Genomic DNA, 26694 nt, shown 5'->3' with positions numbered 1-26694 from the left:
TTCTGTTCCATGGGTTGATTGGTCTCACCGTCAGAAAAATTCTCCTTATTTCCAGGTCGAATCTCTCCTTGTTCAGTTTCCATCTCCGCTGTCTGTCTGGGGAATGGGCTTAAAAGGGGGAAAACTAACAGAACCAACCAAATAACTTGAGTATGCATTTGTCTCACTGGCGGTTGGTAGGAACAAGAGGGCCTGGAAACTTTAATGGGACAACCCAAATAGTTAGCATGTTGTTAGTTGCAATATAATTAATACAAAACCCCCAAAAGATTTAAATGTATCCAAGTCTCATTAAATGCTTTTTTTAAAAAAGGATGAGGAACACACAAACCCTGCATTCCTGTTCCACTGTAATCCAGAATTAAGAAGAAACTTCCTAACAAAGAGGACAATTAATCAGCGGAAGAGCTTGCCTTCAGAAGTTATGGGTGCTCCAACACTGGAGGTTTTTAAGAAGAGGCTGGACAGCCACTTGTCTGAAATGGTATAGGCCAGAGTTTCCTGCTTGATCAGGGGGTTAGACTAGAAGACCTCCAAGGTCCCTTCCAGCTCTGTTCTGGATTGATAGGCCCTTCAACTGTCTAGACTGGCCAGCAAATACAAGACACTGATGATAAAACCTCTAAACCTGAGTTTCGATACACCATTTTCCTCAGCAGGTCAAGAATCACAAGAGAAACACTTTTTCTTAGTCTCCTAATACATAAACCCACCAAAGAGAGCTACCTCCTTCACTTCCACCCCCAAAACTGTTTGCTCAGGTGGTGAACAAGAACCGGAAATCGAAAACTCTAAATTCCCTTTGGAGAAGGCAGGAAACAGGCGAAAACAGCTCACGTCTTCAGCTTCTTCTAACACCAGCAAAAGTTTAAAAACTCCCAATTGTTCGGAGAAAAAGAGTTCAAATATTACAGTCTTCGGTGTCATAAATAATCAGCTTTCTGGGTTCTCCCATCCAGATGTGTCAGGATTTAAACTCTCCAGATTCTCCCCTCTGCATCTGGAAGATTGAAGAAACCATCTTAAAGAGGTCTGGGCCACGTCGATAACTAAATTTCCTAGTTCTGCATCTCCGATTTCAGGTAGTTCTCAAGGAACTGAAGAAGCTCCTTGGATGAGAAGGGAAACGTTTTCAAGGGGATAGGAAATCCCAAGAAACTAGTCCAGTTGCCTTCTGGAAAAAAAAAAAAAAAAAAAGCACTTTTGGGACAACCATAACCTAGATGACTGAGGATCTCCATAGACAGCTAGTCCTCAACGTACGACCACATTTGAGAGCAGAATTGCGTGCCCTTAAGGGTGAGCCGGTTGAGCTGACTACTTGCTTTGGCACATCTTTAAGCAAATCGGTACAGTTGTTAAGTGAATCGCTTGGTCATTAAGCACATCTGGCTTTTCCCCCATTGACTTTGCTTGTTGGGAGGCCAGCTGGGAAGGTAAAAAAAATAACCCATGGATGCGGCAGCAGTCGTTAATACAGGCCGATTGACAAATAGATGAATTCTGATCACATGTCAGTGCGGAAGTTCTAAGGCAGAGGTCTCCAAACGTGGCAACTTTAAGACTTGTGGACTTCAATTCTGGGAGTTGAAGCCCACAAGTCTTAAAGTTGCCAAGTTTGGGAACCCCTGCTCTAAGTGCAAGCAATGGTCCACTACATCAGGGGTCCCCAACCACCGGGCCCCGAACCGGTACCGGTCCATGGATCATTTTGTACCAGGCCGCAAAGAATGAAAGTAGGGCCTATTTTGCTTGGGCGCCGCCATCTTGTTTCGACGGCGCTTGAGAAAGTGCTTCCGGGTGAGCTTGTCGGTCGTCGGTTGGAAAGCGGCGTTTGGGTGCTGAAGGAATCCTCGCGCCTTAGTTTCGTCAAAGAGGGGGGGGCAGCTTCAAACGAAGAGCCGTCCCGATGGCGGTGGAGTCTCGCGTTACTCAGGAGGAGATTAAGAAAGAGCCCGAAAAGCCCATCGACCGTGAGAAGGTACAAAGGAGGAGTTGAAGGTGGCGGGGAGAAGCGGGGGACGGCTGGCTGGCCGGTCGCTCGGCTCGCCTTGCCTTGGTCGTGCGTGCTGATGCCGGTACCGGTCTGTGGATCGGTCCGTGGATTGTACCGGTCCGTGGTACAAAAAAGGTTGGGGACCACTGCATTACATCATCAATTGTAACTTCAATTGGCCGCCAAATGAATGGTTGTAAGTCAAGGACTATCTGCAATTAGAATGTTTACTCTTATAAAAGGCTGGCGATGGGTAACGGCTATACAAGTAGCCTTGACTTACAAGCGTTTGTTGAGTGAACGCTCAAAAGGTACGGCACTGAAAAAAAATGACTTCCGACCAGTGCTCACACTTACAAAAACCAGTGGCGAAATGCTACTACCAGTTGCAAAAATTGCTACCAGTTCAGCAAAAAGTTTTGACAATCAGCTGACAGGAGAAAGAAGAGGAAAAGCGCAGGATCGGCCCTCCCACCAGCCCCTGTGGCATGGCAGAGCCTCAGCTGGTCTTTTGGAAAACTGGGCACGCGTGCGTGAGCGAAGTGTGCGATCACCAAATCGGTAGGGAAACCGGTAGAATCCCACCCCTGTTACAAAACCCAAGGTCCTGTGATTCAAATTGGGTGCTTGGCCATCAGCATGTACTTACAGCAATTGTAGTGTCCTGGGGAGGAGGGGTCACCCTTTGCTACCTCCCCAGCTGGCTTCCAGCAAGCGAATGGGGTAGGTGGGAACTGGATGGACTTAATGACTGTGTGACTCACTTAACAACTGCAGTGATTTGCCTAACCGCTGTGATTTTTTTTAAAAAAAGGTTGTAAAATTAGGCATGACTCATATTAACAACTGGCTGGCTTGCTTAACCACAAAAAATTCTGGTCTCAGTTGTGGTCATAAGATGCGGACTACCTGTTAAAGGGGAAGAGGACTCCGTTACAAAGGAGATGGACTCGGCTATAGTAGTGATGATGGGGGCACTATTGGAAGAAGACCTGAAAGGCCGTGGATGACTGGGGGATTCTGGGAGTTGAAGTCCACACATCACTTAAAGTGATTCCAGTATTTGAGGGGCTGCCACCAAGAAAGGGGGGTGTCAAATTATTCTCCAAAGCACCAGAGGGCAGGACAAGAAACAACGGATGGAAACTAATCAAAGGGGAGAAGCAACCTAGAATTAAGAAGAAACTTCCTAACAGTGAGGACAATTAACAGGTGGAACTACCTGCCTCCAGAAGTTGTGGGTTCTACATCGCTGGAGGTTTTTAAGAAGAGACTAAGCGGTCACTTAAAATTGGTATAGGCTCTCTCCTGCTTCAGCAAGGGGCTGGACTAGAAGACCTCCAAAGTCCCTTCCAGCTCAATTCTATTCTATTTCTATTTCTATTTGATCAAGGTTGAGAAACACTGATACAATATAATGCTTTTTAGCCTTATATTTGGCAGGCCAAGCGAGAGATGGGGTCACAGTCCTCCAAAGTTCGGCCTGCTTGAGATGCTGCCCCCTACACTTCCTTTGGTTTTGAATCAGCACGGTGGGCAGACCGTGGTATGGTTTGTTTCCAACAAATCACAATTAAACAAACCATGGTTTGGGACCATGTATGAGTGGGGCTCTCCCCCTCCCCAGGTCTTTGTGTCCCTGCAAGGAGGCCATCAAGGGCCACGATTCACCTAAGAAGGAAAGGGATCTCCCGCTTGAGCAGAGGGTTGGACTATAAGACCTTTAGGGTCCCTTCCCTCTCTCTATGAGGATGTTCTAATCGCCGGCGCTGTCCTTTATGTTGCAAGGTTTCAGCCTTGGTTCCTGGCCTTGGGGAGTAAATGCCGGGGGGGGGAGCAGGAACCAGCCAGAAATCTCCCTGCCAAGCCTGGCAGCCAGAAGGGCAGCAACACACCCTGTCTTCCTTCTGACCAGTCCAGTCACATAATTTGGCCCTTGTGCCAATCATAGTCACAGGACATACTTAAGTGGGTTGGTCATCACTCCATAGGTATATCCTGATTTACAGTGATTTATCTTCCTGGTTCTCACTTCCCTTTAAAACAAAGACGCAAATACAAACATCTGATTTAAAAAAAAATATTATTATTATCAAATTTATCTGCCGCCCACCTTGCAGTTTGAAACAATTTTTAAGTGACTCTCAGCAATTTAGACTCTGAGTTTAAAGAGTTCAAAGGGCCCCCGTCGAATCAAATGGGGGGGGGGACACAGAAATTACCTCTCTTTCTCTCCTCTCTACACAAGAAAAGGCCATTCAGCTGACAAATCTCACATAAAAACGGCTCATAGCATGTAATCTCTTGCTCCGGTGAGATATAGGTAGTCCTCGGCTTATATTCATTTAATGAATTCAAAGTTCACAGTGCCACTGAAAATCCGGTCCTCACGCTTATACGGGCATGGATCAAAATCTACACCCATTCTGTGCCCATGAGGTTCAAAAAAAGTGTGTGTGGGGGAAATGGCCTGGTTTTATTGTTATTCCAGATTCCTTTTCGGGGGGTGTCAAGGAGGGAAAATAAGGCACGGGTATATGTTAAGAAGGGTTACGGGAATTGGGTTTGGCCAGTCTAAAGAATAGAAGGACTAGGGGTGAAATGATAGCAGTATTCCAATATTTAAGGGGTTGCCACAAACAAGAGTGGGGTCAAATTATTTTCCAAAGCACCAGAAGGCAGGACAAAAGACAATGGATGGAAACTAATCAAGGGGAGAGGAAGCCACCTGGAATTAAGGAGAAACTTCCTAACAATTAACCAGTGGAACGACTTGCCACCAGAACTTGTGGGTGCTCCATCAACTGGAGGCTTTTAAGAAAAGACTGGAGAGCCACCTATCTGAAATGGTCTTCCGCTTAAGAAGAGGGTTGGGCTAGAAGACCTCCAAGGTCCCTTCCAGCTCTATTCTGATTGAAACCAGGATACCGGCTGGGTACTCACAAAAGTTAACCAAGAGGAACGCTAACCATCTTTTAAGATGGGGTGGAAATGCAGCTGCCTGGTACTCAATCAACCAGTTAAGCCTCTTAGCATATTGTGGTTTGCTGGGTCCTGAGTTAGCACAATCTATGAGCTGAAAATGAATTACAATCATCTGTAAACCATGACTGACAGCTTACTGCAGCATTTCTCCACCATGGCAGCTTGTAGCTGTGTGGATTTCGGCTCCCAGAACTCTGGGAGTGGAAATCCACATGTCTTCAAGATTCCAAGGTTGAGAAAGACCGGCTTAGTATGAGGCATGAATCTAGCTATTGTTCAGCAGGCCATGATTTTTTTAAAACAGATCACCGCTTAACCCATGGCCCTGGCATGATGTATTCCGTGGGATGGCAATTTATATCCGTGAGCAAAAGACCATCAGAAAAATATGAAGTGGGCATGAGTTCGTGATGACTGGAGATACGTCTGATGCTTCATTTATGATTTGGGAAGTTTGTATTATCTGCTGTGTCTGAAGACTAACTCGCAACCCCAGACTGAACTGAATGACTGATAAAAGTGTGTTGAAGATATCGGGGAAACTTCTTGGAACCTAATGCTGCATGGATCATTAGATTAAAATCAGAAATAGCAATAACACTTAGACAGTGTGTATATATAGCTTCTTTAGTGCTTTACAGCCCTCTCTCTAAGCGGTTTACAGAATCAGCATATTGCCCTCAACATGCCAGGGGTCTCCAAACGTGGCAACTTTTAAGACTTGTGGACTTCAATTCTCAGAATTCTCCAGCCAGCTCACAAAGTTAAAACAAGAGACCAGGGAAACAATAGCTGGATTCCTGTTTTAAAGCAAGCCATATTGTGGTTTGTTCAGTTCCTGCTTAAAAAGTGATATGTGTGAACCAGATCACCTCCAAGAGATTTTATCTTGGCAAAGACTTGCTAGACAAAAGTCCTCACGTGGTAAAAACAATAAGTCTCGTGAATGTTAAAAGCTAAACAAGAAAAAAACAAAAAACAACAGAATAAACTTTGATGGATTGTAGACCACTTCACAGATTATTTTGAAAGACTTGGGCTGTGTGGAGAATAATAGCAGAAGAGGTCAGAAGTGGGGTGAGGACAACATAGGGGATACAGACAGAAATAATTATGTGTAGACAGTGGGGTTTTTTAATGCTCTCTGAGCTTGGTTGTTTTCTTGCAGGCAGTTCATTACCAAACTAGGTAATATCACCAGTGCTGATACTAGCAGCGCTGATGATGTTACCTAGTTGGGTAATGAAACATTTGCAAGAAATCAATTAACCTCAGAGAATACCAAGAATCCCACAGTTCAGCCCTGAGCTACAAGCATTCGCTTCTATCAGTGTGTATAGATAATTACCATTCTCCCAAGAATTTATCAGTCATCCCTTCCAGTTTATCTTTAGGCCATCGATGGGAGGATAATTTGAATTTGACAGACATTAAAAAAAAAATCAGATGTGATTTCTCTCACCATTATTAATGTTTTGAGGATGCAATGAAAGCGTAAGTTGGGTCTTTTGTCTTTAAAGCGGACTAAGAACAGAGGCCAGGCCTAGAATGAGTATCTAAGGCAGGGGTGTCCAACCTTGGCAACTTTAAGACTTGTGGACTTCAACCCCCAGAGTTCCTCAGCCAGCTTTGCTGGCTGAGGAACTCTGGGAGTTGAAGTCCACAAGTCTTAAAGTTGCCAAGGTTGGACACCCTGATCTAAGGCAAAGGTCTCCAACCTCTGGGAGTTGAAGTCCACAAGTCTTAAAGTTGCCAAGGTTGGAGACCCCTGATTCTGCTTTTATTGCAAAAAGCCACTAGGGCAGTGTTTGTCCACCTTGGGAACTTTAAGAGGTGTGGACTTCAACTCCCAGAATTCCCCAGCCGGCATGTTAGATAGGATTGTAAAGACAGGACACAAATCTAGAGCAGTGTTTCTCAACCTTGGCAACTCTTAAGAGGCGGGGACTTCAACTCCCAGAATGCCCCAGAAGGCCCAGCTACCCAGCCGATTCCTCCATGGCTGGGGAATTCTGGGAGTTGGAAGTCCCCGCCTCTTAAAAGTTTCCAAGATTGAGCAACACTGCCACGGGGCTTCGGCCCGCTTTCCACGCTAATCTGACAACAGATGTTTTGTATTAAGGTGGCCGCTTAAGGTGTGGAAGCCAAAAGGGGGAGTTATCAAGAATGAGTCAGCAAAGCAAGAGCGCCCTCTGCTGGGAGAAACCCAAATGGTGGGGAACAATAGGATGGAGTGAAAGAGAATCCAAGGAAGCGAATGGTTTGAAGATGGCAGGGTGGGATGGGGTGGAATGGGGTGAGGGGAGAAGCTGTTCTTGGAAACTTTTGGGGGGATCAGTGAATCCAATTTTCCAAGAAGTGCTTCTCCCCTCACCTTTCAGTCGGTTGTCTGAAAGCCAAACCAGATGGGTTTTGGAATTAAATTGTGGGCTGAAACTAATTTCAAATATCTGGAAAGACCGAAATATTTTCTCTTTCTCTGTCCCTGTGCAAAGAGCATTTCAGCTCACCAATCTTAAGATGAAAACAACCTACGCTCTTGTTTATAGCATCCTCTAACTCTAGAAAGATACGGGCAATCCTAGACTGACAACTGTTTAGCAACCGTTCAAACTTCCAAGCAAAAAAAAAGTGACTTCGGACCGGTCCTCACATTTACAACCATCGCAGCATTCTCCACACATTATGTGATCAAAATTTGGGAGTTTGGCAACCAGTAGATATTTACCAGGCAAGCTCACGTGTGATTACCATTTGCAACCTTCCCAGCCGGCTTCCAAACAAGGAAACTCAATAGAAGAAGTTGGATTTGCTTAATGACCGCATGATTCACTTAACAACTGTTAAGGATTCACTTAATCACTGGGGAGGCAGGTTGTAAATCGGGCACGATTCCCTTAACTGCCTTGCTTAGCCATGGAAATTTGGATCCCAATTGGGACTATAAATGGTGGTCTACCTCTACCTTTATGGCTTAGCTTTGGTTGTGTGAGCCCCCCAAGTGGCACAGGAAGGAGCAGGGCGAAGGGAGGTGTGCAATTAAAGCAGAGGTCTCCAAACTTGGTAACTTTAAGACTTGTGGACTTCAACTCCCAGAATTCTCCAGTCCACAAGTCTTAAAGTTGCCAAGTTTGGGGACCCCTGGGTTAAAATGACTCCACCCCGAGGGTCAAGAACAATTAAATATTATTCCTCCTTCATTTGCATGGAAGGCAATGTTAACTCACCCAGAGGAGAGGCACCCCAAAACTTTGCCCTACAACTTAGGGCAATCAAAGGTTTTGTGTCTTTTTTTTTTTTTTCAGAGTTTGGGATACCCCAAAGCTTGGAGGCTTCTGCCTCCAAACTGACCTTGTATAAGTTTGAACCGGTCAGGAAAGGAACAGGATTCAGCGTGTCTGGGTGTGTGGAGAGCGTATTAATTGCAGCTGACTTTTAATTCAACATAATCTCCCACGGAGGAAATTCCCATTACCCGCCCCTTCCTTTTGAAGCAAGGCCCTTCCTGTGTGTTATCCAAAGGTTCAACAGTGGGAGCACCCACTCCTGTTTTATTTATTTAGTTTATAAGATTTATTTATTAGATTTGTGTTGCCGCCTATTTGCCACGGCGACTCAAAGGAAAGTGGCAAGAGTCCCAAGTTCAAAATGTCAAAAGGCCTGCATGCTGTGTTGCCCTGCTGGCCTGCAAAACTAGATTGGAAATTTTCCAGCCCCCGCTGGATTTTCCCCCCAAGTGAGATGGCGTGGACAGGGCTGCAATCTCACACACCCTTTCTGCACCGACAAACTGAAGCCTGCCAGCAGAAGCAGATATTTATTTTCAAACCAAGGGAAAATAAAGTCAGCTAAATGCTCTCTGGATCACAGGACCCTAACTAAGCGGGTGGGTGGGTTAGTGTATCTCTCCTCCCCAGCCCTTCCAGGAAAAATAGGGGCAGAGATGTCAAAAGGGGTAAAAAGAGAGAGGGGAAAACCCTTTTGCCATTTGCAAATCCGTAGCACTATCCCCGTTTTTTCCTTTCCTTTCTTTTTTAATTAAACAGAGCAACACTAATATTCAGGAGTGTTCAGGCTCCTTCCATCCAAGTCTTCTGAGAGATGTGGGCAAATCCAGCGCCATAAGCCCAGATTTGCAAACTCAGATGCGGAAACATGGGTTACGGAGTGAGAAAGACTCAATGTCCAGGTCAGAAGATGCTGCTTGGCACAGGAATCATCCAAGAGACCCGAGTTTGCCCTGTGCCTCACCAAATCCACGATTCTTTGAGAATCAAGAGAGAGAGAGAAATCCGTTGGGTGTCTGTCTGTTTTTACTGACCTACTCTGAACAAATAAAGTGGCAGGATCTGGAAGATGGCTTTGCAATGCATCTCTTCCCAGTCCTCAAAGGACAGGGGTTCCCACCCACCCCCCAATCACTGCCCTTTGGAGGAGTTCTGGGCCGTCCTTACAAGCCAGCATTTTGTGTCCCTTTTAACTGGGGCATTGCAAAACCTTGAAGCAATATGAAGCGGAGAAGAGCTCCGGACTTGCGTGACTCAGGCAGGCAAGCTCTGATGGCCTGAGATTCCTTCCTTCTCTCCCCACCACCCTTCCCAGACTCTGCCAATGCACAGGGCGTTGCGCGCGTGACCGAGTTTAATTTTCTGAATGCTTCAGTGACACATCTTTGGATCACCCACCTTCCCACTTCCAACAGCCTCCTCCTCTCCCCAGCGCCAAACGATGCCTTCAATCTCCACCCCGCCTTCCCTTCCGGGATTCGACCCAGACTGTCCTCCCTCCTCCTCCTCCTCCTCCTCCTCCTTCCCTCGGGAAGGCAAAAGCATCCCGAGCTTCCCAAGGACAGCCAAGTGGGTGGGCCAGTGAAGAAGCAGTGACTGGAGAAGGCAAAGAAAAGCAGCTGTAGCGCAGAGGCAGAAAGGAGCATGATGTGGAAGGCCATTGCAAGGTGGGGAGGGTTTAAATGGGGGAGGGTGTATGGGAGAGAAGGAGAAGGAAGAGGAGGAGGAGGAGGAAGAGAGCAGCAGTCTGCTGAAAAATGGCCTCCCTGCCCACGAATCTGAACCTGTCTCAGATACAGATCAACAGAGTTGATGTAGGGTCACCTGCTTGGGCTGGGGTTGGACTAGATGACCTCATGAACAAAGGCAAATATTCGTGTCCCAGGATAACGTCGCAGAGGATCCAATCTTGGGTCGGTCCCCAGAACCAGAGGTTTTGTCTCCACACAACTGAGTGAGAGAAAAGTGTCCTGAGAATGGACTCCAGCACGGGTCGAAAAGCTCGGAAGACTAAACCTCTCGTCCCGGGGACCGACCCAGATTGTGGATCCTGCTTCATCAGAACCAGTTTCGGCTCCACAAAAAGTTCTTTCTTTCCGGCCCCTGGATTGGAGAGAATAAAGTAACCCCGATCTTCCAGAGCATAATTCAGAGGACGCATCTCTCATCAAGAGAGTAAACAAAGAAGCTTGCACACACCCAGGTTTCCAGGTCAGAAGCCACGCGGGAGAATATCGCAAGTAATATGCTTGCGTGCGTGCGTGCGTGTGTGTGTGTGTGACATGTATTGATCTATTTCCCTAGAAGGAGGCATCGGATTCTGGACACCCACACTGCATTCCCACCATATAATGGGAGTTTCTCGGAAGCCTGAAAATGGAGTGGGATTGAGAGATAAAGAAAAAGAAGAAGAAAGAAAGAAAGAAAGAAAGAAAGAAAGAAAGAAAGAAAGAAAGAAAGAAAGAAAGAAAGAAAGGAAGGAAGGAAGGAAGGAAGGAAGGAAGGAAGGAAGGAAGGAAGGAAAAGAAAGAAAGAAAGAAAGAAAGAAAGAAAGAAAGAAAGAAAGAAAGAAAGAAAGAAAGAAAGAAAGAGAAGAAGGAAGGAAGGAAAAGAAGGAAGAAAAGAAAGAAAGAAAGAAAGAAAGAAAGAAAAGAAAGAAAAGAGGAAGGAGGAAGGAAGGAAGAAGGAAGGAAGGAAGGAAGGAAGGAGGAAGGAAGGAAGGAAGAAGAAAGAAAGAAAGAAAGAAAGAAAGAAAGAAAGAAAGAAAGAAAGAAAGAAAGAAGGAAGGAAGAAAGAAAGAAAGAAAGAAAGAAAGAAAGAAAGGAGACAGGAGAGCAGTTTTCCTGAAGGAGACTGGGGGTGGGGGGAAACAAGGAGGAATGGAAGAGATCCTGACAATGCAACAAAGGAAAATAGGGGAACAGGGTGGGCGCCAGACACGGGATTAAGTCAGATCCTGCCGACGTGGGCAAAAACCAATGGGAGGTGGAAGAGCTCAGCAGAAGCTGGCAGCCCCACCTCTCCAAGGGAGGATGCTTGCGTTGTCTTTGGGCAGAAAAAAAAGTGATCAGCCGGATAAATGAATGGGATTCCCTCAAAGAGAGACACAGATTCTTCCCAACAGACCTCACATTCCGCGTAATACGTGTCTGTTTTTCCCCCCTGTGTTATCTCTAGGAAAAAAAGAAGGGAAGACCATAGGGTCATTTTTCTTGCTTCTCTGGACAGTTTAAATGCCCTGACTTCCAGTTTCCCCAAAAAATCAGGACACAGACACACAGGGGAGTTTTGTAAAAAAAAAAAAAAAGCATCTAAGTCCTTCCGATATTGAGAAATGAATTGGGAAGGGTTGGAAAAGTTATCTGGACATCCAAGCCACAAGACTTTCTCCTTAAAAGCAGGCTAAAAGTCTATGGAGATTCTTAATTGTCCAGATTCCACATCATGGTTGTCCCAAAGGGGCTTTTCCTCTCAAAAGACAACTGGATTTTCTTGAGGTTTTTTTTTTCTTGAAAACATTTCACTTCTCATCCAAGAAGCTTCTTCCATTCTAAGTGGAGCAGGCCCTTTTTTCCTCGTTTTTTTTTTTTCTTCTTTCCCTCCCTTAGCAAATTGGTTCTTCAGGAAAGGCTCCTAACCCCCTTCCAGATGTTTGCAGGTACACACACATACACACACACAGACAGAATCAAGGTGCTAAGAAAGAAGTCGAGCCAGATGGACTTAAAATGCCAACCTCTCCTCTCCCCAGTGTGGCAGATTCTGTTAAATTAAAGCACAGAGGATATTCTTCCAAATTATTTCTTCATTGTCAAGTAAAACCATAAAGTTTGGTTCAGAGAGAGCATCTGGCTGGTTGAGGGGGGGAAAAAATCCCTTTTCCCACCAAGACTGAACAGATAAAGCTTTGTTCACTGTCATGCTCGCTCATCCTCGCTCCTATCAGCCTCTGAAATCCCACATCTGTTTTATGTCCACTGGGATTCCGAGGCCATTGTACTGGTTTGTTCCCCCTCTTCCCTAGTAAAGTGAGGGGATCTTTCTTGGATTAAAAAAGGAGCGGAAAAACAGCATACAAATCCTTTATTTTCCCCCTCACCCGCAAAATGTGAAGACCTAACTCTGTATTAATTCAGTGGGCCGCATCCTGAAACAGCCCTTCCCTTGTGATGCTAAACTTGCTTGATCTGGATTGAATCCTCCCTGGATCTAACTCTCCAAGCAGTTGCCACCCGAAGATACAAAGGTGAGCAATGACCGATATATATATATATTTTTCAACTTGCTTCTTTCCAGCACCGCCCGATTTATTATTGTGACAACGATCTCTCTAGATCTAGCAGTGCCAGCAGGGCAAATAGATCTAGTCAAGAGGAAGAAGCCCTACTCCAATGTAAGGCGTCCCTAATACAAGCTGTCGGCTTAAAACAGCTTCGGGAAAGTAGTTTCGGATGGAACTACTCACTGCTCGGCTCTACTGGGTTGAGTGGGAGTAAAAGAATGACCGCAACTCGGCCAGAGAGCAAAACAATAATAGTAATAGTAATAAGAGTAGTAGTAATATAGTAATAATAGTAATAATAGTAATCCTCATCCTCATCATCATCATCTACCGTTTCAAAGCTGGTTCCTCCGACCCGATCTCTTCGCTTCCCACAGGAGAGCTGGCCCCGCGTTTCCTTCGCGTAACGTGGGAACCGAAAGAAGCCCGGCTAAACCCAGGTACAAGGGACTCGCCTTCCCAGACCCCAAGAGCCTCCCCGGCCGGGTCCCTTTTGGGCAATCCCGAATCTCAAGGGACTCACTCACCTATGCCGTCAGACGCCTCTCCGCCGGACCAATCCCGAATCCAAACAAAACCAAACAGGAATTTTCATCAACTGGAATAATCGACAAAATCCGAAATGTCCTGTCAGGTAGGGAAGAAATAAAGGGGTATCCTCGCTCCGGATATAGACGGGAGCTCTTGAAGCGCCGGGTAAAGATCCGTAAAACAGGGAGGAGGAGGAGGAGGAGGAGGCGAGAGTAAACCCGGGTCGTGGGAAAGCAGCAGCAGCAGAGACGGCGGGAAGGCGAGGATCTCTCACTTTGCAAGCAGCAGCAGCCGCAGCCGCCGCCTGCGCTGCCTGGTTCGCCAAAGGTGTCCGCTGCCAGCCCCGGTGGCTTTTTTAATGTTCAGGGAGGCGCTCCAAAAAGTTTTTTTTTTTTTTAAATCCCACACACACCACACGCACACACACACACACACAGGCGCACAGGGAGAGTCACACGGGGCTGGGTGGAGCTTGCGAAGAAGAAGGAGGAGGAGGAGGAGGAGAGAGAGAAAAGACCCAACTGAAGAGAAGGCGGGGGATGATGGGGGCCAAGCGTTTCTTCCCGAGGCTGCCAAGTCAGCAGTGGGATTTGCCCGCTGACGTCACGCCGCCAACCTCGCTGAGGGCTCTGAGGCGGCTGAGGCGTTCGCGGGCGCCCGAAAGCGAGGCGAGGGGAGAGCTTGGCTGCTTTGCGCTTCGAGCCGGGGTGGGACTGGCAGGCAGGCAGGCAGGCAGGGCCGTCTCTGAAGTAAACCAGGGGTCTCCAACCTTGGCCACGTTAAGCCTGGAGGACTTCAACTCCCAGAATTCCCCAGCCCGCTTTGAGGAATTCTGGGAGTTGAAGTCCACTAGGCTTAAAGTTGGAGACCCCTGCACTATAAATCAAAGTGAGACCAAGGTTCCCGACAAATTGGGTCGACTGGAGGCAAACAAGGATTTGATAAGCCAACCAACATTCATGGCGGTTTTAAGATTTGTGGACTGAATTCCCCAGCCACCAATTGTGGACTTCAGGTCCCAGAATTCCCCTGGGGAATTCTGGGAGTTGAAGTCCTCCAGGCATAAAGTTGTCAGTTGGAGACCCCTGACCTAAACAGCATTATGGGCCCCGGGCAAAGCAATGTACTGGGGCCCCTACGACAACTACTCCCAGGAAGAAAAATGTCAACGGTCGCTAAAATTAAACATATATTTCTTTTATTGGCACTTCCAAGACATAAATTTGTAATAAACATGTTGCTGTATTTATATGATACACAAGGTGCATTGAAGGGTTAACATACAGAGATAAGTATGGGGCCCCTATGCTCGTGGGGTCCACAGGCAAATGCCCATCAGGCCCATGCGTTAAGACTGCCCTGGTGGGAGGATGGGGGTAGGGGTGGGGGTGAAGTCCACAATCGCCCTGAGCATGGCGGTGGGACCCGATCGCCTATTTTCCTCCCTTTTTGCAGCTCTGACCTCTGTAGCTTTTGCAGGTTGGCCAGCTCAGCTTTGGCTTTTCCCGGCCCCTTAAGGTCGCAAAGTGAGACTTGGAGATTAGCTGGCGGGAGAAGCAAGCCGAGCAGCCCGGGAAACGCTCCCAAGACTTGCTGTTCCGTGGGCAAGAACATGCATTTGAAGACTCGGGCCGGGCAGCATTCACACATGCGCTGGACCTGGTGGGCTGCAGACATGTTTGTGCAACAGGCTGTTGCGTGCTTAGTTTGTGGCTTGGCGGGCTGGGTAGTAGACAGGGTGCTTCCCCAAAGGAATTAATGCAGTGGTGGGATTCAAATTTTTTTACTACTGGTTCTATGGGCGTGGTTTGGTGGGCGTGGCAGGTGAAGGTTACTGCAAAATCCCCATTCCCTCCCCACTTCACTAACCAGCTTTCCAGCTGCAGGCCTTGAGACTGTACACCCCTGCTATACAAGGCAGTTTTTAAGTCCCACCTGTGCCAGCAGAGGTGGGATGCTATGGGTCCCGTCAAGCTGATTATTCCAGCTAGCCGGGCCTTCTCTGCTGTGGCTCCTGCCCACTGGAAGACCTTGACCCCTCCCCGAGATGTCAGATTGGCCCCGACCCTCCCATCCTTTTCTAACAGGGACGCAGTGGCTCAGTGGGCTAAGAAGCTAAGCTTGTCGAACAGAAAGGTCGGCAGTTCGAATCCCTAGCGCTGCGTTACGGAGTGAGCTCCCGTTACTTGTCCCAGCTTCTGCCAACCTAGCAGTTCAAAAGCATGTAAAAAAAATGCAAGTAGAAAAATAGGGACCCCTTCGGTGGGAAGGTCACAGCGTTCTGTGCACCTTCGGCATTTAGTCATGCCGGCCACATGACCACGGAGACGTCTTCGGACAGCGCTGGCTCTTTGGCTTTGTAACGGAGATGAGCACCACCCCCTAGAGCTGGAAACGGCTAGCACGTATGTGCGAGGGGAACATTTACCTTTACCTAAAAGCAGGGGACCCCCAGCCTATTGACCACAGGCCACGTGACTAGCTGGCTGGTGCGCACGAACAGCCCCACTCGTGCGAGCTTTGTATGGGCGCTTGTGTCCCCACTCACAAAAACAGCTATTTTATGTGGTGCTGGTTTTAGAGACTTGCTCGTGTCGTTCTCTCAGCAGCATTGCAGAAGAAGAGGTAGTCCTCAATTTACGACCACCATTGAGCCCAAAGTTTATGCTGCTAAGCGAGGCAGTTGTTAAGTGAGTTTTGCCCCATTTTACAACCTTTCTTGCCACAATTGTTAAGTGAATCACTGCAGGTGTTACATTAGTAACCCGGATAAGTGAACCTGGCTTCCCCCATTGACTATGCTTGTCAGAAGGTCACAAAAGGGGATCACTGCCATGGTCATAAGTATGAGTCAGTGGCCAAGCATCTGAATTTTGATCACAGGAACATGGGGAAGCTGCAACTGTCATAAGTGTGAAAAACGGCCATAAATAATTCACTTTTTCAGTGCCGTTGTAACCTAAAGACCACTAAATGAATGGTGGCACATCGAGGTAGTCCTTGACTTACAACAGTTCATTTAGTGACCGTTCAAAGTTACAACGCCTCTGAAAAACATGACATGACCGTTTTTCACAGTTGCAACCTTTGCAGCATCTCCATTGGTCATCACGCAATCCAAATTCAGACGCTTGGGAACGGGTTCATGTTTATGACCGTTGCTGTGTCCCGGGGGTCACGTGATCCCCTTTGGCGACAAGGAAAGATCAACAGGGAAGCCCGATTCGCTGCACAACCGGGTTACTAACTTATCAACTGCAGTGATTCGCTTCACAAACAGCGACAAGAAAGGTTGTCAAACGGGCCCGGACTCACTTAACAAATGTCTCATCTAACAACAGAAATTTGGGGCTCCGTTGTGGTCGTAAGTCGAGGACGACCTGTACTGCGTCCCACCAACAGAGATCTAATCAAGCACATGCAATAATAGCTTTACGGAGCACTAGATTGTGGCAGGGTCCATTCCCAAGTGCTGCTCCCTTCTGACATCAGTGATGTCCTTGTGGCCGGTGACTCAGCTGGCAAAGGTCGGCTTTCTCTCCCTTTTTTCTTTGCTTTGGATTCACCCAGAGCTTGGGCAAGGGCTTCCCAACAGCCAGCACAGAATATTCCAAAACCTTTTGGGTGGGGTGGAACAGCAAACAGCCGTGTTTGGATAAGGACGCCCGGTTCCCTTTTTTTTTAACCGCATGTGAATTGCTCGCTCCCTGCTGAGGCTGCTGCCTGTGCTAGCAAGACCAACCCACGCAAACACACACGCACAAAAGGTTACAGAATGCCACCTTTGCCTAGCTGCACCTTTGACCTTGGGATGTGCTGGGGGGGGGTGTGGGCAAGTTAAGGAAGGTCCTGGGAAGGTTAAAAAAAAAAAAAAAGAGGATTAGGGGACTGGAGGCTAAATCATTTAAAGCAGTGATCCTCAACCTTTTTTACGCCGCGGCCCGGTATCCCCAACCTTTTTTATGGCGCGGCCCGGTACCGGTATTAGCTAGGCGCCGCCATCTTTTTGATGAAAAAGTGCTTCCGGTGACCTCACGGAAGCACTTTTTCATCAAAAAGATGGCGGCACTCGCGCTTCCAGTGAGCTTTCCGGGTAGAAATGGCTTTCTACCCGGAAAAGCTCACCGAAGCACTTTTTCATCAAAAAAGATGGCGGCACCCAGCAAGCCAGCGGCCCGGTAGGACTTGTTCCATGGACCGGTACCGGTCCGCGGACCGTGGTTGGGGACCCCTGATTTAAAGCAGTGGCCCCCAACCTTTTTTGAACCAGGGACCGGTTTCACGATTATTTATTCTTCCATGGACCGGTACCTGAGTAACGCGAGACTCCACCACCATCGGGACGGCTCTTCGTTCGAAGCCCCCCCTTCAACGAAACTAAGGCGTGAGCACCCAAATGCCGCTTTCCAACCGAAAACCCGGAAGCAACTGAAAACTCGGAAGCGCCGTCGAAACAAGATGGCGGCGCCCAAGCTTTGCGGCCCGGTAAAAAATGATCCACGGTACTGGTCCGGGGACCGGTGGTTGGGGACCCCTGATTTAAAGAACAGTTGCTGGAATTGGGGATCTCTAGTTCGATGAAAAGAGGATTAGGGGTGACATGATAAGCAGTCTTCCAATATTTGAGATGCTGCCACAAAGGGGGGGACAAAGCTGTTCTCCAAAGCACCGGATTCTAGAACTAGAAAACCTTGAATTACGCCGTCTTCGGTCTGACTTAAGCATGGTATATAAAATCATACATTGCAATGTCCTACCTGTCAATGAATACTTCAGCTTCAACCATAACAACACAAGAGCACACAATAGATACAAACTCAAAGTTAACCGCACCAAACTTGATTGCAGGAAATACGACTTCAGCAATAGAGTGGTCAATGTCTGGAATACTCTACCCGACTCTGTAGTTTCTTCCCAAACCCCAAAAACTTTAACCTTAGACTGTCTACTATTGACCTCACCCCTTTCCTAAGAGGTCTGTAGGGGCGTGCATAAGCGCACCAACGTGCCTACCGTCCCTGTCCTATTGTTTCTCTTATTCTTCTTTTATTTTCTTATATGTACCCATTTCATGTATTCACAACTATGTATACACTTATACTTATTATCTTGTAAACAATTGGCAAATCAAATAAATAAATAAATAAAAATAAAGGCAGGACAAAAAGCAACGGCAGGGATGGGATCTGAAGATCAGCAGCTGGGAGCGAACTGGTTTGCTCCAAAGATCAAGGTATTTCCTTTCTCCCACCACCCCCCATCAGCTGTTTTCCAAAGATCAGCTGTGCTGCACGATTTAGATTAGCTAAAAAGCAGGAAATCATCGGATTTCTTGCTTTCTAGCTAATCTAAATCGCCTGGCGCAGCTGATCCCCCTCTCGCTGTTGCACTGCTTCTCCCAGGAGGCAAAAATCGGTGTGTGTGTGTGTGTGTGTCGGGGGTGCTGCGTGGCCCTGCCCCACCCTGTTTTTTCCCTGAAGCCCAGTAGGGGGGAAACACCCCCCCCACACGCCTACCCAGTCACATGACCACCTGGCCTCGCCCACCTAGCCACGCCCACAGAACCAGTAGTTTTAAAAAGTTGCATCCCACCCCTGGCAATGGGTGGAAACTAATGCGGGAGAGAAGAAACCTCGAACCAAGGAGGAATTTCCTGACCGTGAGAGAACAATTAATCGGTGGAACAATTTGCCTCCAGGAGTTGCGGATGGTCCACCGCTTGGAAGTTTTTAAAGAAGAGATTGGATAACCATTTGTCTGAAGTGGTATAGGTGCGCCTAGAACTGGTGGGGAAAAAAATTTGGAAATCCACCTTTTGTGACTTTCTGACAAGCAAAGTCAATAGGGAAGCCAGATTCGCTTAACCACGGCGTTACTCATTTAACAGCTGCAGGGATTTGCTTAACAACCGGGGCAAGAAACGTCGTAAAATGGAGGCAAAGCTCACTAAAAAAAACCTCTACCTTGCTTAAACAACGGAGATTGGGGGCTCAATTGCCGTAAGTCGAGGCCTACCTTTATTATTAGACAGTGGTTACACAGTGGTGAGGGAATGGCTCTCTGTGCATGCTCAGAGGCCCTGATGCCATCTGTTTGTGCCTTTTAAAAGAAGATCACCTATGGGAAGCCATTGAGACACAAGATAGGATCTCGATCACGTTAAGGCCTGTGAATAAGAGCTTCCTGTCCCTTTTCCATGCTGAATTTGACTCGACGGACTTCAAACCTCGCTCAGCTTCACACCGCCTCAGTTGCCTCCTGCTACGAGTTGGTACAATAAAATAAATGTAATTAATCAGGATGGGGTCATAATAGACACAGCTTTGATCACCTCTCTGTGGCTGCCATCTTGAATTTGTTTTGTTTTTTTAACCATTCCCGGCAGACACTGAGACCATTCATCTCTTGGTCCCCTCCCCTCGGCTCTTAAATTCACCCAATTGGCTCAAGAATTCACCCAATTGGCCTCATGGCCAATACAGGTAGTTCTCAACTGATGACCACAGTTGGGGCCAGAATTTCCATTGCTAGGCGGTTGTTAAGTGAGCCGCACCCAATTTGACCACTTTCTTTTTACTGCGGTTGTTCAGTGAATTCCTACGGTGGTTCGCTGAATTTGGCTTCCCTGTTGACTTTACTGGTCGGAAGCCAGCTGGGAAGGTCACAAATGGTGATCACGAGACTCTGGGATGTCCCAAAGGCGCTTTTCCAAAACAAGGGTTGTGGTTTGCCAACAGCCTGTGCAGACGGCAGCGGAATCAGACAGTGGGGAAGAACGGGGACCAGTCCGGGAGTCTGGGGAGGACTTGGATGAGGGTCCTGCGTCCGATGCAGAGACGGGGCCAGGACCATCTGGGAGTTATGTGCTGGCTCCTGAGCCTCCAGAATCTGGTAGCAGTGAGGCAGAGGAACAAGGGGAGCCTGTTCCCAATGCACAGAGCTGCCAGAAGGCAGAGCAGCTAAGACAAAAGGGGCGACTCGGGAGTAAGGCTTGGAGATGATTGCCCCTCCCCTAAGGTATAAAGGAAGTGCAAAGGTAGAGAAATCTTTGCAGGAAGCAAAGTCGTTCGCTCTGTTCGGATTAAACCTTGAAGCTCTGTGTGGACTTTGTACTTCGGTTGGTTTTTTTTACAGTTAATTTGGCACTTTAGTTGTTGGTGGCAATTCAAAGGAGATAAAGGTGAGTGCTTATCTCGAGGGACTCCTTGGGACTCATTACGGGCTGGGAATGCACCTAATTTCCAGCGTTGAAATAAAACAAGAGTTGTTTGGAAAGCATGTGCTTAATTACAGTCTCAGAAAGCCTTGGTCCGAACAACAAACTGGACATTGGTTTTTCCTTAAAGACGTTTCGCTTCTCATCCAAAAAGCTTCTTCAGTTCTGACTAAAGGGTGGAGGATGGAAGGATTGATATTCCCTTGCAGTCATCTGGTCACTGGCATTCTTTCTGAGAGTCACTGAGGCCACTTGGAGGTTTGTCTGTGCTCTTAAGGTCATCTGAATACTAGTGCAAATGGGGTGTGGGGCCTACTTGGAACTGCTGAAAGGACGGTGTTGTAAACAGGAGATAAGGTGCTGTCGTATCCCTCCTGCTCTGTTGAGAGCGGGCTGTTCAATCTTAAGGTAGATGGCCTTTTTCACCCCTCTTTCAAACCACCGGCCCTCTGTATCCTGAATGTGGAGTTTGTTGTCTTCAAAAGAGTGGCCTGTGTCTTTTAAATCAGTGATCCCCAACCTTTTTTATGCGCGGCCCGGTACCGGCATCAGCTGGGCGCCGCCATCTTTTTGATGAAAAAGTGCTTCCGGTGACCTCACCGGAAGCACTTTCATCAAGATAGCGGCGCGCGCTCGTGAGCTTTTCCGGTAGAAATGGCTTTCTACCGGAAAAGCTCACCAAGCGCTGGCGCCGCCATCTTTTTGATGAAAACGTGCTTCCGGTGAGCTTTCTACCCGGAAAAGCTCACCGGAAGCGCTGGCGCCGCCATCTTTTTGATGGCGTGCTTCTGGTGAGCTTTCTACCGGAAAAGCTCACCGGAAGCACTTTTCATCAAAAAGATGGCGGCGCCAGCAAGCCAGCGGCCCGGTAGGACTTGTTCCGCAGACCGGTACTGGTCCGCGGACCGGTGGTTGGGGACCCCTGTTTTAAATGCAAACGGCCTGCTGAATCACTTGTCCTGATGGGTTTGTTCTCCTATGTTGCGCCAGGCGTTTGTGAAGTGGTTGCTTTGTTTCTTCGATTTACAGATCTGTACATGTCTCACTACATCAGGGGTGGGCAACTATGGCCCTTTATGAATTATGGACTTCAACTCCCAGAATTCCTGAGCAAGCCATGTTTGCTCAGGAATTCTGGGAGTTGAAGTCCATAATCCATAAAAGGGCCATAGTTGCCTACCCCTGCACTACATTGTGCTGATGACCAGATGATTACAAGGAATATAAATCCTTTCATCCTCCACCATTCCGCCAGAACTGAAGGAGCTTCTTGGATGAGAAGAGAAACACCTTCAAGGAAAAAACAAAGAAAGTTCCCCAGGCAGCTATGCAGGTACAGCTAGTCCTCAACTTACAAGCAGTTTGCTTAGTGACCGTTCGAAGTTACAACACACTGAAAAAAGTGACTTATTACCATTTTTCACACTTATGACCATTGCACCGTCCCCATAGTCAGGTGATTTATATTCAGATGCTTGACAACTGACTCACATCTGTGACAGTTGCAATGCCTGGGGCCATGTGTTACCCTTTTGTGACCTTCTGACACACAAAGTCCATGAGGAAGCCAGATTCACTTAACAATCTTGTTACTAATGCAGTGATTCACTTAACAGCTGTGGCAAGAACAGTTGTAAAATGGGGCAAAACTCACTTAACTAATTTCTCAGCTAGCAACATAAATTTTGGGCTCAATTGTGGTTGTAAGTTGAGCACTATATATATATGTATATGTATATATATATGTGTGTGTGTGTGTATGTATGTGTATGTGTGTTTATGTGTGTGTGTGTGTGTGTGTGTGTGTGTGTGTGTATATATATATATATATATATATATATATATATGTACAACTATCTGAAACCACTGTAAAAGTCTGACTCACAGATGAACACTATACAGAAGCCTGATGATGGCAGATGAGATTCTGCCGAAACGTTGCTACAACTTTAAAAGCACAACTACAATGACGTGGGAAAATACCCGAACAAAGCTGAATGCCTCTGTATAGCTTTGTTCGGGTATTTCACGTCATTACAGTTGTGCTTTTAAAGTTAATAACCATTCGGCACATCTCATCTGCCATCATCGCTTCTTATAGTGTTCATCTGTGACGAACACTATACAGACGAACACTATACACACTATACACTATACACAGACGAGCACTATACAGAAGCCTGATGATGGCAGATGAGATTCTGCCGAAACGTTGCTACAACTTTAAAAGCACAACTATAATGACATGGAAAAATAACCGAACAAAGCTGAATACCATACACACACACATGGCAGATAGATAGATAGATAGATAGATAGATAGATAGATAGGATGATAGATAAATAGAGAGAGATGATAGATAGACAGAGAGAGAGAGAGAGAGAGAGAGAGAGAGAGAGAGAGAGAGAGAGAGGAAGGGAGGGAAGGAGAGGGAGAGAGAAAGAGAAAATGATGATCTGGGTTGCAAGGAGTAACAAAACCAAATTAAGAAATGTATAGTTAATCCATGATTTATGACAACAGAGCCCAAAATTTCTGTCACTAAGTGAGACATTTGTAAAGTGAATTTTGCTCCCTTTTGCCCCCTTTCTCGCCACAGCTGTTAAGTGAATCGCTGCAGTTGTTAAGTTAGCAACCTGGCTGTTCAATGAATCTGGCTTCCTCATTGACTCCGCTTGTCGCAAAAGGTGATTCCACATGACCGCCAGACACTGCAACTGTCATAAATACATGCCAGTGGTCAGTTTTGATCCCATGACCATGGGGAATGCCACAATGGTTGTTAAGTGTGAAAAAAAACAGTCACTAAGTCCCTTTTTTTCCGTGCCGCTGTAACTTCAAATGGTCACTTAATGAAACCGTTGTAAGTCGAGGACTGCCTGTAGTACGAAATCTAAAAAGGACGGTTTTTAAAAAAGAAGAATGGAAAAAAAAAATCTACCTTCCTTCCCCTCACAATGCACTGCAGGCAAACAATTTTTGGTCTCGCCCACGGTAGGTGACACGGCCCTGCGCACGTCACCTCTTCAGCTGTCTGTCTGCTGTCACCCTTCCTAGAAAAGGAGAATGGTTCCCGCAGAGGTAGGTAATGCAAAGGCACAAATCCGTGGGCGGGAGGAAGATATAGTCACTCGCCTCTCTGCTTCAGTTCCAAAGTAGTAGGTGGTGGCACAGATTTTGGCCTTGAGTGATCTCCCGAAATTTAAGCAGAGTCAGACCTGGCTGGATGTGGATGAGACACCACTAAGAAATCCCAGGGGATAATTTTAGAAGGAGGCGAAGAGAAGCCACACGTGCATCATTAGCCAAAAATAAATAAATTGTATAGCGATTACCATGTCCATTGTCATTATTGTCGTTGTCATCAGGTCTGCTGTCACTGGAGTTGGATTTGACCTAAAGCAATCACTATTTGTCTCCAATTTGTATTGTTAAAGACTGGAGTTTAGATTCCTTTCTGCTACAGTATTTTTTTTAATATACATCTTATTAATTTTCTATTAATTATACTTCTTAGTGCTTAATAAACATTGTGTTGTCTGGGTATTTAATTTGTTTAGCAACACAGATTCCATTCTTAATTTCCACCCTTTTTTCCTCAACCTCTGGTAAGTTCCATGTTTGATAATATTCTGTATCTTTTTTCTGTTTGATTTTCAGGGTAAGTCTATCCCTTTCTGCACAATCTAATAACTTCTTAATTATCTCTTCATCTCGTGGTGTTTCTTCATCTTTCCAATATTGTGCGAAGATAATCCTCGCTGCTGTTAAGACGTGTAATATTATCAAATTTTTCTGATATCATCCATAATAAAAGCAGTTCAGGTTTAAAATCTACATGTTTCCCTATTATCTTTTCTAGCCACCTGTGTATTTTTGCCCATTTTTTTTTTGCTTTTGCACAAATCCACCACATATGATAAAATGTGCCAGGTTTTTTTTTTATTACATTTCTAACATTTGCTAAACATATTTTTAAACGTTTTAGCTAACCTAGCAGGTGTAAATGCTACCGTATTTTTGATTATGTGCCATCAAGTTGTTGTTGACTTCTGGTGACCACATACAGGCAGTCCTCGCTATTCCGACCTGTCGCTTAAGTGACCGTTTGAAGTCATAGAGAGGCTCCCCAAAAGGTATTTATGACCTAGTTATGGAGTTCCAAAGGCCACACACACATTTTCCCCGCAATCACATGATCATATTTTGGGCGCTTGGCAACCAGCTCACATTTATGGCTGTTTTTAGCATCCTGTTGGTCACGTGACTGATTTTTGGCCAGTTTCCAGCATTTACTTCCAGTTTCCATAAAATAAAAGCCCATTGGATAAAAACTGATTCATTTAATGACCATTGCAATCCACTTAATGACTGCCACAAAAAAAGAATTGTAAAAATCGGAGTGGTCACGTGATGATCTGCTTAACAACTTTCCATGACCATAAATCCAGGCTGTTATAAATATATAGTTATAAATGGAAAACTATTTGCAGATAGGTTTCTCTATGATGATCCCTCACTCTCAGTGCAAGAGCCAATCAGGTGCAGTGGGAAAGATGATTGGACTAGGAGGGGGAAATCCAGTTCTAGACCTCCCTCATTCCTGGAAGCTGATTGGCTGAATTTGGCCTGTCCCTCTCTCTCTCAGCTCAAGAGCTAATAGGTGTAGTGGGGGGAGGGGTGGATTAGGAGTGGAAAGACCTGGGTTCTAGTCCTACCCCATTTCCAGAAGCTGATTGGATGACACTGGTCCCTGCCCCCTCAGTTCAAGGGCCAATTAGAGGTAGTGGGGAAGGGGCTGAACTAGGAGAGGGGGAGTTCTAGTTCTACCTCAGCCATTTGGAAGCTCCCTGAATGATTTTGGGCTGCTCCCCGTTTTTCTCCTCTGTCTACCACACCGGGGTGGGTTTGGTGGAGAAAATAGAATCGAGCAGCACTGACTTCCTGAACAAAAAGTGGGACAGAAGAACTCTACAAACAGCCCTCGGCCTGATAGGTCTCCAGCAAAACAGCCTCTTGCCTGGCTTGTGTTTTCTCACAGAAGAACTTTAACATGCCTGTGCAACAGCGATGCGTCCTGTTTCTTCCCAGCCCAGCCCAGCCCTGCCCTGCTTTTACTTCTTCAGGGATCACACTAGAACTCCCATCTGTCCAAACCATGGGGATTGGTTGATGAGAGTTGGACCACCCGCATCCTCTAGTCTAGAACAGGGGTCTCCATTGGCAACTTTAAGACCTGCGGACTTCAAGTCCCAGAGTTCCTCAGCCTCTGGGAGTTGAAGTCCACATGTCTTAAACAGGGGTGGGATTCAATTTTTTTAACAACCGGTTCTGTGGGCGTAGCTTAATTGGTGGGCGTGGCTTGGTGGTCATGTTATTGGCTGGGTGTGGCCAACTCAATATCACTCACATCGAGGTACGCATCTCCTCGCCTGGCCTCTCGTGACTGTGGGGGTGCTGCAACAGTCGTAAGTGTGAAAAATGATCATAAGTCACTTTTTTCAGTGCCATTGTAACTTTGAATGGTCTCCACGCAAGCAAAGTACCAGCAAAGGAGGGGGAAAAAACTCCAGAGACGTTCCTGAGACAGGAAGTCTAGTCTTGCCGAGAATGTTAATAAGGGTTAACGGAGAGGCAGTTTCTGTAAGCAACACCAGAATGTTTCCTTCCTGCCTTCCTTACAGGATTAGCCCAGTAATTTCTTCTAACAACTGGTTCTCCGAACTGCTTAGAATGTTAACAACTGGTTTCTAGCGAATAGGTGCGAACTGGTAGAATCCCACCCCTGGTCTTAAAGTTGCCAAGGTTGAAGACCCCTGATCTAGAACAGTGTTTCTCAACCTTGGCTGTTTGAAGATGAGTGGGACTTCAACTCCCAGAATTCCACAGGCATTCTGGGAGTTGAAGTCTTTACCTCTTCAAACGGTCAAGGTTGAGAAATACTGATCTAGAAGAAGGCTTCCCATTCGCCAACTAGGTTTCTACAGCAAAAGAAGGCCTGGCCAGCCTCAACCTCTAACTTTGCCTTTCTGCCACACAATCACCCAAGATTCCACAATCACCCAAGTTCAGATAATCTTCACTGGAGGAAAATGTTGCCGTCCCCCTCCTCCTCCAAGAAGGAAAACAGAGTGGGGGGTGGGAGAGGAGATTTACGTGCAAAAACAATCAGCCAGCTACTCCAAATTTGGCATTTTAAGACAAAGCATACCTCCGCTTTTATCCCAAAGGTGTTTTTTTTTTTTGTTTTCAAAAGACAAATGGACTTTCTTGGTGTATGTTTTTTTTTTTTTTGCTTTGAAAACATTTCACTTCCTTCACTTCTCATCCAAGAAACTTCTTCAGTTCTACAACCGATTGTGTTGTGTGTTGTAGAACTGGAGAAGCGAAACGTTT

At 46.5% G+C, this 26694-nt stretch overlaps 1 protein-coding gene and 1 long non-coding RNA gene across 2 annotated transcripts in view; one reads left to right on the top strand and one right to left on the bottom strand.

Annotated features, from left to right (window-relative positions):
* MIDN (midnolin) overlaps window positions 1-13410 on the bottom strand; it is a 47417-nt gene extending 34007 nt beyond the window's left edge. Inside the window, exon 1 of the mRNA XM_087952702.1 lies at window positions 13078-13410. The gene's annotated coding sequence lies outside the window, so the exon portion shown is untranslated. The remainder of the gene's footprint in view (window positions 1-13077) is intronic.
* LOC148133542 (uncharacterized) overlaps window positions 1-26694 on the top strand; it is a 726392-nt gene that overhangs the window by 152752 nt on the left and 546946 nt on the right. The gene's annotated exons all lie outside the window — the stretch shown is intronic.

This window comes from Notechis scutatus, chromosome 1 (assembly GCF_049901735.1).
Source record: "Notechis scutatus isolate UNSWTSFEM ecotype Mainland chromosome 1, rNotScu1.2, whole genome shotgun sequence".
Taxonomy (NCBI): Eukaryota; Metazoa; Chordata; class Lepidosauria; order Squamata; family Elapidae; genus Notechis; species Notechis scutatus.
Note: the sequence above shows the minus strand (reverse complement) of the source record. Positions and strands in the feature narration are given on the sequence as shown.